The sequence below is a fragment of the Chiroxiphia lanceolata genome, chromosome 19 (assembly GCF_009829145.1).
Source record: "Chiroxiphia lanceolata isolate bChiLan1 chromosome 19, bChiLan1.pri, whole genome shotgun sequence".
In the NCBI taxonomy this organism is placed as follows: Eukaryota; Metazoa; Chordata; class Aves; order Passeriformes; family Pipridae; genus Chiroxiphia; species Chiroxiphia lanceolata.
In genome coordinates, this window is record NC_045655.1 from 7,160,080 (window position 1) to 7,172,727 (window position 12,648).

Here is a 12,648-nt window from a genome sequence, read left to right on the forward strand (position 1 = left end):
AAGCTGTGGATTGAAAAGCAGTTTCTCCCTTTCCTCTCCCAAGTTCTCCAAAAATGTCTCACTTTGAGGGGGAAGAAGTGGCAGAGTGAACCACAGGCAACAACAGCTGTGTCTGTAACTGCTTCTGCTTCCTGAAAAGCCAAGAGCAGAAAGGTCTTGATTGGTCAGTTTGCTGCTAATAAGGTCATTACTTCTCTTTGTCTTGAAGGGAATTGGAATTGGAGCAAATTCTGTGGTCAAAATGCAAAGTCTCCATTAGTTGGAAATATTTTCAAAGGGCACACAGACACACAGCAAGATAAATGTGCAGTTATCTCCATAAGAGCAGGGCTGATATGCAAATATGTTCTGCCTTCACTCATATTTTGCTTGATATGTTCCTATTTAGAACAACTCTCACTGAGATACAGAAAGCTCAGTTACCTTGTGCATCAATTAATTAAATTCTGGGTTGATCTTCTTTTTAAGACACTTTCAATCTCTTGCAGTAGGCCCAAGAATTTCTTAACACAAAAATGCAGCAACAGAAGATGCTGGATTTAGCAGCTTTCTGCTGCAGTTTCATTTCTAAATCACATATTATTTACAAAAGACACAATTACCCTGGGAAAAGTTCCAGCAAAATAATAAAAATTGTTGTTGTCATTAAAAATTATAACGAGGATGTGAAATTCAGGCTAAAAAGGATACAAGATGAGGACCATTACATACTGTTCTATCGGTTACAAACCAGTGTTTATGATTTAAATGACTGTAAACTGCAGAAACAAAAGTCAAGCTGAAGTTAATTAAGCATCCTGACAGAAAGACCAACACTCTGTTTTACCAAAATCCAGACACACCAGTGGAATGGGGTATGTGTGGATGCAGATTTGCCCTTGAAGCTTGTTCCATGAACTGAGTGGTGCCATGTTAAACTGAAGGGACTGTTCCTCTGTGTACTCTTTTATGGTTTGCAGATGATGTTTGCTCCCTTATTTTAGTTTTTATAATACTGCCTGGAGAACTCAAACTGTGCATGGCTTTGTTGTGCTGGACTGCACTCCATAAACATTTGGAAAATGGCAAATCCCAAACCACAATCAAAATATCCGAACAGAACATTATTCATATCCAGTCTGAACTGCATTTTTTTGGGTCTCAACACTTACTTCTATGCCTCTATCCTGTGCAACAGAAGTCCTCAAAGATTTTGGGATGCTCCAGCAATGGGAGAGGATACTAATAAGTGAGTCCATCAAAGCACAGCCATAATTCTTCTACTTAAAACATCCCAGGAAGTTACATGGCATTAAAGTGCAGCTTGCAGTCATATACACAGCTAAAGCTGGTTCAGTCTACCAGAGGCAGATGCATTTTAAAAGTGGGTGGAAAATATATAGATAAAAGCAAGTTAAGACTTAGAGTAGGATGGGTATTTTCAAATGCAATAGCTTACTGTCAGCATTCATTGAGGCATATACAGTTGAAAAATATATTGCTTTTTCCCTCTCTGTGGCCAATCTAAATGATACATTCCAAGTCCAGAAGAAAAGTATAATCCATTATTCAAAGTTTAAATTAAACCAAAATCAAAAGACTCTGGCTCTGCAGCTCTGCTTCAGTGTGTTACCCCAATACTTAGTAAAGCTAATTCCAAAAGGAATAGCAGGAAAAATAAGACTTTTTGGACAATTTTTTAAAATCTGCTGCATTAGTATGGAACAGACTGCATGAGATGAGCAAGAAAATTAGATTATCAAAGCTTTGTACTAAGTAATTGGATGTCTGTGCAGTTGCTTCAGCTATCAGACAAGAGCATGACCTGGCATCACTCTGCACATTCCACAGATATCAGATCCTTATCTCTTCAATTCACGTGAAAATGAAACACAAGAAGTACAATAAGCAAAGTAAGATGTTGTACCCCAGCCATCTCTAAAGCAGAGCAGGAGCAGTGCTGGCAGCACTGCTGATTTACAGAAAACAGGCCACTGAAGAAATCAAGAGGCAAAGCAGGTGGTAGTTGTGAGGGAGCAGCCAGGGAGACAATCCCCAGTGCCCTGCTCTTTCTTGAACCCTGAAACCTCAATGTTTTATACCAGTTCAGGCAAAACATCCTGTAAAGTAGTGCAGGGAGTGACTGAACAGAGATTTCCACTCTGCTGTGCATGTGAAATCCAGCTTGGTGCCAGAGATTTACTCTGATGGAGCCTGCAGGGACTTTACTTAGAAAGGGAAAAGATTTAGAAAGCTCTCATTTCTCTGAATGCAGAAGGATGAGGTCTGGTAAGGCCAAGGAGGAAAGTTTGCCTTCCCAAAACTTCTCCTAAACCATTACTCTGATCTCTGTTACACAAGAGGGCAAGAGGACTTAGGAAAGGAGAAAAAAAGCTGTTCCCTATTTTTGAAACATAATCAGACCCATATCTGGATTAGTAATGGAACAAGGGAATATAAAATTAGAATGAACAGCCATATGGACAATCCTTGCTGGGAATCCTATCTGGGACACTTACACCTGATGCACACACAACACAGGGTCTCTACAATTGGGGTACCAATGCCCATCTGACAGAATGGCTCCGTGCCTGAGTAAACAGGTTCAACCTTATGGCTCAGGAATTCTTGCCAAGGAGAAAGATTCTTCATATGTGCCACCTCATGACACTGAAAATAGCAAAATTCTCCCAAGATCTTCCTGATTTCAGTTATGCTATTGTACCTCTTATTGCAATTCTGCCACTCGAGGAGCACAGAAAGAGGCACGTGGGCTTTTCGTGTGGCCTCTGACACTGCTGTGGTCCTACCACAGCACTGCAGCTCCTCCTGGGCAGCTCCTTGTTGGCACGAGGAGATGAAAGGTCTAGAAAGCAATATTGTATTCCCTGAAGAGGGTTAAATGTCTAAAAGACAGGTTTCGTTTGTGATACATCAGCAACTTCTGCTTTTACCACTAAACCCTAGACCATGGCTTTTGCTTCTGCAAGGTACCAAAATACACAGGCCCATCTGAGCAGACACTGCAGATTACCTGCACAAGGAGCTCTGCAGCAGCAGTTTTTAGCATCAGCACTGTGTTCTGCCATTAGCAGGGACAGTCCAAAATGCCACGTTTGTCCAAAGTGCTGGAGGATATTGAATGACCTCCATTTGTGCAGTGTTCTCTCCCCTGGCATTGGAATCACTGGTATCTGAGATTAGTAGCTCTGCTGATATAACACCATTATGTCAGATCTCTTTCAGTGCAGCTGCTGTAGAGGAGACAGGATATTTATTTGGGGCTGATATGACACGTGTTGCTTTCATCCTGTCAGATTATTGCAGGTATGTCTCATTGCAGAGCATAAAATTACAGGCTAAATTCTGCAAGTTGTTGTGCATTCTTGTTTCCTAATGGCTTCCACGTGTAGGGAAACAGGATCAACAAATGCACAGTGAATGCAAACAGCAGAGATGCCAATATCCCACAAAGTCAGCAGTTAACTGTGTCTAGCTTAGAGGTTAAAATGTGTGTAGCATTATGTTTAAAAGAGATGCTATTGCTTGGTCAGTAGAACTATTTTACAATGACCAGATAACATTTTCTCAGATCCCTGGTACCAGGATGCAGATGCTGGAATAGCTGCACACAGTTTGCAGTGCTAAGGAGTCTTCTCCTTGTTGGAATGCTGATGGTGACAGGACATAAAATGCTGTAACTAATACAGAACACCCCTCGGTAAAAATGCTTATTTGCAAGATATAAACAAGCCATTCTACAACTACTTATTTACTTTCTATCCTTAAATGAAACATAGAAAGGCTTGTACCTGATGCCATCCTTTATGTCATTCACATCTGGGCATGAGCCAAGAGCAGAAGCCTACCAGAACAGGATTCTCCATTCACTTCACTGCCATTTCACATGGATGAAAAATGCAAGACTGGGAGAATCAGGCTTACAGCAGTTAGGAAAAAGACCTTTTTTCATCTTAATTTTATTGATCTGAGCTCTTCTGATTGCTGTATTAATCACTCTGCATGCTCATCCCTACTTACGTTACATCCTAAGTCTTACTTCTAATAACCTGACTAGTATTGCCCTGGTATTAAGTACATAACATTTTTATCACTTCTACATAGTTATGAGATTAAAAAGAAAGGCAGCTGCAACTATGAGCCATTGGTTTCATATTAAACTTAATGCAAGGCATTAAGTAATTGCTAACACTTTGATACGAGAGAGAAAAATGGCAGTGTCTGCTACAAGGAAAATAAACCCTGAAATCTGCTCTTACAGTGGTGAACACTGAAAGGGAAAGATATATTTACAGGGTATTAGATGCTGGTGTGATCTTCACTTATATCCACCCTTTGTATCCCACAGACTTTATAGGCCTTATGCTGCTTCTCTCCCAGCTACCATAAGCCTATTGCTAGGTAATGCCACTTGATTTTCCATCAGAGTTCCACAGGTCACTCTGAGTAGCTCCATCACTCTCAAGGTGTCTTCTGACAAGTCACTGACAAGTAATCCAAGACAGTTGTGCCTAATGGGTTAAAAATAAAATAAAAATAAAATAAAAATTAGAGGAATTTCCCTGTAGCATTTCAGATCATGAGTCCTAATAGAAATTTAGCCCTGTAGATAAGAGTACAAGGTGGTTTAAAAAAAAAACCAAAAAAAAAAAGAAAAATTTCAATAATTTTTGCTAAACTTCATATACAGAATCTAAGGTAATATACCTACTTTTTAGTTAATATACTCAGCTTTGATTACTAAATTTCATATGGGTATTTTGTACATTGTTAAACCCAAGGGTGGGTTGCCTAAAATTTGGAGGGAAGACAGGCTTATTCAACCTAAAATACAAGTTTCAACACTTTCAGTCATGCAAATACCAGCTTTTGGCTCCCACCAACAAATGCCTCTTAAAGCAAATGGAATACACATGTACAAAGTGGACCTGACAGCAGGGGAACTAAGCAGATGCAATTAGCTCAAGACTCAGCCCTCTGTAATTAATATTTAGTTTGTTTAAAACAAGTCTGTACATAATTGCAGCTGTTATTTCAGATGTTTTTATGCAGCCTTTTTTATATTAAAAGACCCTAACAACACACACTCGAGGCACTATATAAAGCACCATTTATAAATGAATAGCTACAGGACAAGAAAGGTTGGACTGCTTAGGAATAAGTTGTATGCATCACCATACGATGAGGGAGGAAAAAGAAAACAAAGGATTATAAGGGGATCAATAAATAAAATGCTTTCATCAGCTATGCCAGATTTTCCACCACCCTCCCCCTTTTTTTTTTGGATAACGTTTTGCTCAGAAAACATGCAAATGCTCTTTTGTTAAGTTAATACTTTCCAATTCCGTAAATCCTTCTCCCCCCCATCCCCATGTGCAAAAGCTCTCACTGCTGCTGTGAATTCCAAGCAGTATTCAACACAGGGAAAATGAATGTGACCTGATTTTATCACATCTGAGGGCAAAAGCAAGGCACTGCCATGGGAACTCTGCCGTGGCACAGAGACTTGACTATTTTGTGCATTTTCTATTGACTGTGATTTTGTTTCCTGATAAGATTCCAATTACAGGCCTTGGCCAAAGGGTGAGGTTTCACACGAGCAGGCTCATGGGGACAGGGAGCAGTGACAATGTGGGGCAACATTACAGCACAGCCAACTGCTGCAGCCACTGCCCCTGAGCAGCTGGCTTCTGAGGAGGGTAGAAATATAACTATTTACCAAGTTCCTTGCCTTCTGACCTCTGAATATTATCAAACCCATTCAAATAAGCTCGTGTGTAAGCAGGAATCATTCCCAATAATGCTGATGATAAACACAAGATGAACAAGTTCTGTCAGGCTGTTAAAGGGAGTTGTGTCAACATGGGCTTGGGTGGTGGGTGCCAATTGTAATAAGCACTTTTTCCATAAATCTTATATGCCCAATCGTGTTATGTAAGTTCTAACATAAATGAACAAAATCATGGGTTGTATCTAAAGCTTAGCCAGAAGTAGTTGAAACCATTTTGACTCCTTCTTCCCTGAGTACATAAATACACCAATGTACATGCTGGGTTGCACTGCAGGGTGAATTATTTTATATCAGTGCACCCAGCTGGACACAAAACTCTCCACACTGTTCCTAACTCGATTTATAGAACACCAAATGCCCCTGTAAAGCTGCTGTCCCTTGATGTGACCAACACACATGTACAAGAGTTAGACCACATGATGTAAAAGATAGTTTGCCCTCTCCAAGTACTCTTTGGCTAGTTTGGCTGGAATGCTAGGGCACTGTTACACTGAATGTTATTTCTTTTAATTTTTAAAATAATACTTTTTTTTTTGGTAATTTCTTCATTTCTGAAACAACTGAGAGACAGGGAACTTCCATGTAGTTTTTTATGCTGTCTGGGAAAGCTGAGCAGCATTGAATGAAAGAACAGTGAAGGTTCTACCCACAAATACTGTCAGCTAGGGATACAAGCCTCTGTTTCCTCAGATCCCATTCATATCTGTGGGATTCACATTACTTTTGAATGAGGTATTGTTCTCTTCCTTCTTATGGCACAAGAATCAGAATTGCATCAAAGCTGAAGTACTGTATGAAATCAAAGCAATTAAATTAATGCAGGGGGAAGATCGAGCTGTATTGCAGCAATTAGAACATAGCATTGATTGCAAACAGAGTGAGAAATTCTGACACCAGAGACTCAGCACCTTTCATCTCAGTCACTGGTGGCATGTTTAGGGTTTCAGGGGCCCAAAACCACATTAATATAATTTGGTGTTTCCCAGAGGCTCTGATGGGAGCATCAGCACACACAACAGCCTACTCTCTCTGATGAGCTCTTTAATTATGCCTAGATCTAAAGTCTGAGGAGCTTTATAAAATAATGCAGTAAGAAGCAGCAAGATATCCTGTGATATTAACTTCAGAGCAGCTCCTTCCATTGCACTGTGTGCCCTCCACTCCCACCAACTTCAGTGTGGTTTGGGGACACTCAGCAAATTCAAAGAAATGGCCTCAATATCCTGGAGCCTTAAAAGTTCAATACATTATTAATGCTAAATTAATAGTGTTTCCTCTAAAAGGAAACCACTAAGTTCCTTCCTGAGGAGCACATGTGATATTGAACTTCTCATCAGGTTTCTGACCCCAGCTGCTCTCTGTACTCTCTAAACACAAAGTTACCAATCAGAAGTAGCAAAGTTACCAATCAGAATCTCTGGCTTCAGGAAAGAGAAATTATTTCTTCATCAGTCTTCCCACGAGAGAGCCGTGTCCAGAATTTAAGTATTCATCAGTGCTTAGGCAAACTCAAGGGGTAAAAATCAAGGTCTTCCAATTAACCACAGGAATAATGGCATGGCATCAATATTAGGTGCTTGATCCTACAAAATACACAGCAGCCTCACATTCCATGGAATTCTACAGCCCACGAAAACTTGCAGTCCAGAATGTGACATGGAAACATTTCAGAGCTACATCCTGTGCAGAGAATCCAAAATGTTTAAGCAATACCATTATGAGCATTTGCCATGGTCTTGACAAAGGGGACATATAACTGAAAAAGAGGAAAAGAACTCAGCAGAACTAGGAGTGGCAGCCTGGAGGTCTTGTATGTACATGAGCTCCCACCCCAGTCAACACAAAATGATGCACAGGGGAGTCCTTTACTCCCAGCTGACACAGCTCCACAGAAACAAAAGCAATCGTGACAAACACCACCATCCTTCAAAAGCTGATGGCAAAGGGGAGGCAAAATTCTTCTGATCATACTGAACTGGACTCAGAGTCCTGGATTTCCAGGCATCCTGGGGTTGGCAGTCAGGGCACTAATCCAGATCATCTCACAGCTCACTGGGCCACCTAAATCCTCAGCACTTAAACTTTATGTCCTGGCGCTTTCTGAGATCACAAAGTCAAAAAAAAGTGTTTTTCTGGCCATATAACAACATCAAGAAGAAATCCAATGTCAGAGGATAAGCCAAGATATGGATCCATTTCAGGCAGTGGCATCATGACAGAAAATTGAACCCATCACAACGTGACTGTTTTGCAATTGCTCCTCACCATCACCACTGCAGCTATTTCTAGCAAGAGTTGGTTCTCAGTTACCAGACATTTCTTAACAGAACGGGCGAAAAACCCCCAACTTTGTAGCTAATTTTTCTGAATTGGCAAGTGACAGCCTTTCTTCCAGGAAGCAGCAGTACTTTCAGTGGTGTTAACAAGATTTGTGTTAACAAATGATGTGGTTTCCAACATGAATTATTGTTTCAGACTAAAGAGATCTTGACTTGCTCAAAATAATGTTAGTACCTCATGCAGATTTTCAAGAAGGCCCAGTTTATGCTTATTCCCATTACTGTACATGGCAAATATAGAAGAATCTTGAATAGCAATGAACTTAAATTCCTTTTAAGCTGCCAAAAAAGGTTAGCATCACCAGCTTTGCTTCTGTGTGCTACCAAACAATGAAGTGCCATGGGCTATAAAACATTTCCAAGGTCCATGTTAACAATACAGGGGTTTTATAAATGTTTCCTTCACTCACATTCCTGGAAAAACTGTGAAAAATAAGTGTATGTCGCTGGAGGCAAGAAAAAGGACTAATCAAGGATATTTACTTCTGAGATAGCTGGGGGAAGTTGGAGCAACTCCCAAAAAGAAATGATTCTTAAGAGTCCCCAAAAAGCAAGCAGAGGCTCTGGCCCTGCATCATACAAAGCTGTCCCAGGTTGTAAGTGCTGTTATACTTCCCCACTACATCACTAATGAACCCAAAATCATTTAATAAAACAAAGTGCAAGTGCAGAATCCCACTTGTATTAAACTGGCCACAAACCAAACTTGAACGTTGTGCATCACCAGCTTTAACTTACTCTGCATAAATTCAATTTACAACACAAGATGCAGTTTAGGAGAGTAGAGAAGAAAATTAAGTAATCTTATCAATACCTCAATCCACTTACCACCCTGTAGTCCAAAGAGGAGTAATCCCTATAAATAAACTGGAGTACACATTTCACTACTACCTGTTTACTCCGTGTAACCATCAGTGTTAAGGTGAAAGCTTATCCAAACCTGGAAAAAGGGAAGGGCAGCTTTTTTTTGGGCCTCTAAAATTAGAGGTGGGAAAACAGTATGGAAAAATTGAACTGCAGTGAAGGAACTGAGGAGCAGCAAGAGGGAAAGGTCATTCTAGTCAGAACAGCTGCCAGGATGAGACAAGAGTGATAAGAAAAGAGTATGTTTTGTTCATCTCAGTTGCCAGCCATGTTGTATTATATCAACATCCCAATTCATTAATTACTGCTCAGTTACTACAGTGATGAGACCTGAACATACAGCTTTTAGTGGTTTATTTTGGACTATTTTCAAAAGATATTCCTAAAAATTTTACCATTTTGGAGGTGTTGTTTGTTTATCCCACTTGCCAGATGAAAAGAACTTTTAAATTTATTTTTACTTTGTCATGTTCCCAACCTTTCCAGGAGACAAATCTCTCTCCATACCTCTCCCCACACCATTTTTGCTTCCCTGCATTTCTGTGGACTGTCCCTCAGAGATTACTTCTATCATCCATCTGTCCATAGTTGTGTTTATCCACTGATCCTGGAAGAAATTATTCCCTTCCCCCTCTCTGGACTGATTCCTGAGACAGCAGTGCTGCTCTGGCACTCTGATGCAGTTATTGTGTTATTCCAATCCCAACCAGCAATATTCTTGACTAGAAATAACACAGCTCTGTCCACCTTGGGTGATTGTAGAGTGCAGCTGATCCTTCTGAACCCAACTACATTTCTTGGCTTCTTGGTCCTTGCAAAGATGTCCCCAATTAATCCTTCTCAGCCTCTTCAGCCATGAGTCAAAAGCAGTGATGTGGATGTGCTTCTTTTCTCTCTCTTGTTTAGTTTTGAAGTTATGATGGAAGGTATTTCACGCTGGCTGTGATGCATGTACCTGCTTCATTTTGCAAAGAATTTTAATCACTTTCTAAATTATTGATGCAGAAATCCCAGGTAGGGAAAAAAAACCCCACACCTTCCTTTAGATATCTGTTATTTATAGCTTGCTCTTCCTATCTTTTGAGAGATGAGACTTTGGATATAGATAAAGGAAAAATTAAAAAGCCACCAAAGGTAGTAATTTGAAAAATGTATCTCCATCAAGGAAACTGTAAGAAGAAATATGCCACTTTAAAGATTTCATCAGGGGTTTCCTGGCTTTCCTTCTTTTCATCTGTGTGGTCCTTGTTTCTTCCAAGTAAAATCCACAGAAGTTTTAGTCTTTTATTCTTGCCAGTAGCAAGAGGAAAGAATTATTTTTCAGTGAGGGCAAAACCAACTCAGGACTGGAAACAGAAGTCACAGATTTTAAATATATGTGTTTCCTTTCCTATTAACCTGCCATATCTAAAGCAGAGACACCTGGTAGTTTCCAGTGTCCTCTAAAAACCAGAGAGCATTGCACCTGTTACCCAGGTTTCTTACAGCAGTCCATCAACAATACTCATTGCCTACATCATTTAAATTATAGAAACACCAAACAGTTGTCCATCTATTGATATGGATAGATTTTCAACTTCAAAAACACCCCCACAGTGCAATAGTACAAAGCAATGCACTCCCAACAGCAGCAGCTCCCAGAGGCCCAGCACACCAGCTTTCAAAATATCAGGAAGAGAGGGAAATGTCCTTGAATTCAGGCTAGTTCAGAGCAGCTTTGTTTCCTCCAGTGAAGATTCTTACTGGATTCAGTTTTGATCAGAGAATGCTTCAGTGAATGATGCAGGAGAACTCTGGCAAATCCATTGCTGTGCAGCTGCCTGAAGAACACCCCACACCCCCTGGAGACACAGGCATCCCACACCTGATTATCCACAAACAAACGCCTGCTGAGTCTGCCACATGTGCCCAGCACTGAACCCACAACAGTGGGATATGAGATCTACAGAACCTATTTCATAAACACAGCACCTCCTGCACCTCCCTCCTTCCCTGTATTTCAGCCTTTCCCACTCAAGCCCTGGATTTATGTATGCAGAAAGGCTTGCAGGCACAGATGAAAAAGGCCTGGCCAACCAGACTGCCCTCCTAAAACATCTGCAGTGCTGAAAGGGGAGTATCAACCACACTCTGCTGACAACTGACTGGCTATTTCCTTCACCATGATCTGCCTGAAGTCACACGTGGCATTCTCTCTCTCTCTCTCTCTCTCTCTCTCTGTATATATTTATATCTGTATCTGTCTCCAAGCAGATACAGACTGCTCTGTGTCTCAGCACCAGGCTAACGTGGCTCCATGGCTGCAGGATCAGAGATATCAGATCTGCTTTGTATCTGGATGCTGAGAAGCACAAGTAGAGAAGGAAAGGGGGGAAAGACAAGCAGAAGTCAATGATGATGCTGATGGGAGAAGTCTGACTCTGTAGGAAGTAAGTTACTTCCAGTCCTTTGATCTCCCAGCTGGAATACACTGAATTTTATGCCTAGAATCTCAGCCAGCCTATAAACACTTAAGTCTACTTGAAATAACCTCATGAATGCCAGGCAAACTAGTGAGGAGACCAGCAGTTTTTAAAAAATATTTGGAATACTGAAATTAATCTAAAGCAAACAATTACTTGTGTCAAAACAAATCAAGTAAGTTTGACATTTGTCTCATAGACATTAAAACTGTCATGAGAAACTGACTGAATTCTTTTTAGTTCTCCCTTTGGCATAAATGCCTGTTCACAGAACTCTACAGTGACCACGAGGGAAACCCAGTGAGGGCTGATGAATAATGCACACAAAGCACAGCCCACACTCTCTGGCTGGGTGACCATACAATTATACAAGGAACAATACTACTGACTCTGTACACTTGACTTTGAGCCCTGTTAGACAGATGCTTAGGGTCAAAATTGGATGACAAAAGTGGATGCATGGAAAGGATCTTACACTGGGGCCCTTTATCCACTTTTCAACCTCATACCAGTCCAGTTTCACTGCCAATGGCATGTGACAAAGCCAGGTTTTCACTCAGCTGCACAGGAAACTAAGCTCAGTACCAGAAGATGCCAACTTACTTTACACTAGTCAGACTGATCCCCACCCTTGCACACATGCTTGGAGTTGATCCAGCCACATACCTAAAAGGAATCATGTTTTCTTAAATCCTTATGGTACTGTGTACGTGGCATCTGTTTGTTTCTTCCCCAACACAACTTAGTGCAGCAATATGTTGATAAGACTGCTCTTATTTATTTTATTTTTTTCCTTCTGTAATTTTCGCAGCCCCAAAAAGTTGTAGAGGTCGTATGTTAGAAACAGTATAAAATACAGGTCTCTTGGGAGACCCCATTATTTAGCTGGAGGACAAGCAGTTTAACCTGCTTCAAACTTCTGCTGACCTTGAGACTTCTGGCCAAATCCTTTCTGTGTGTGTCTCTATTTTGCAAAGTTATACCACTTCACCTCATGGTTCTCAAATTGTTTATGGTCTTCTTATTGGTACAGAATAAAGAGCTGGAGTCTGTAACTCTCAGTAATGCCAGCAGTCCATGTAACTCAAAGAGTTTTCTTGTACAAGGGATGATTAATAAGATTTAACAAGACTGACACAGCACTCTGCAGAACAAGACATTTTGATAAATGGTGCTCTCATGGCAGCTTACA

The 12,648-nt window shown here is 40.6% G+C and overlaps 1 protein-coding gene across 1 annotated transcript in view; it reads right to left on the reverse strand.

The window, feature by feature from the left end:
- CA10 (carbonic anhydrase 10) overlaps positions 1-12,648 on the reverse strand; it is a 184,925-nt gene that overhangs the window by 148,930 nt on the left and 23,347 nt on the right. The gene's annotated exons all lie outside the window — the stretch shown is intronic.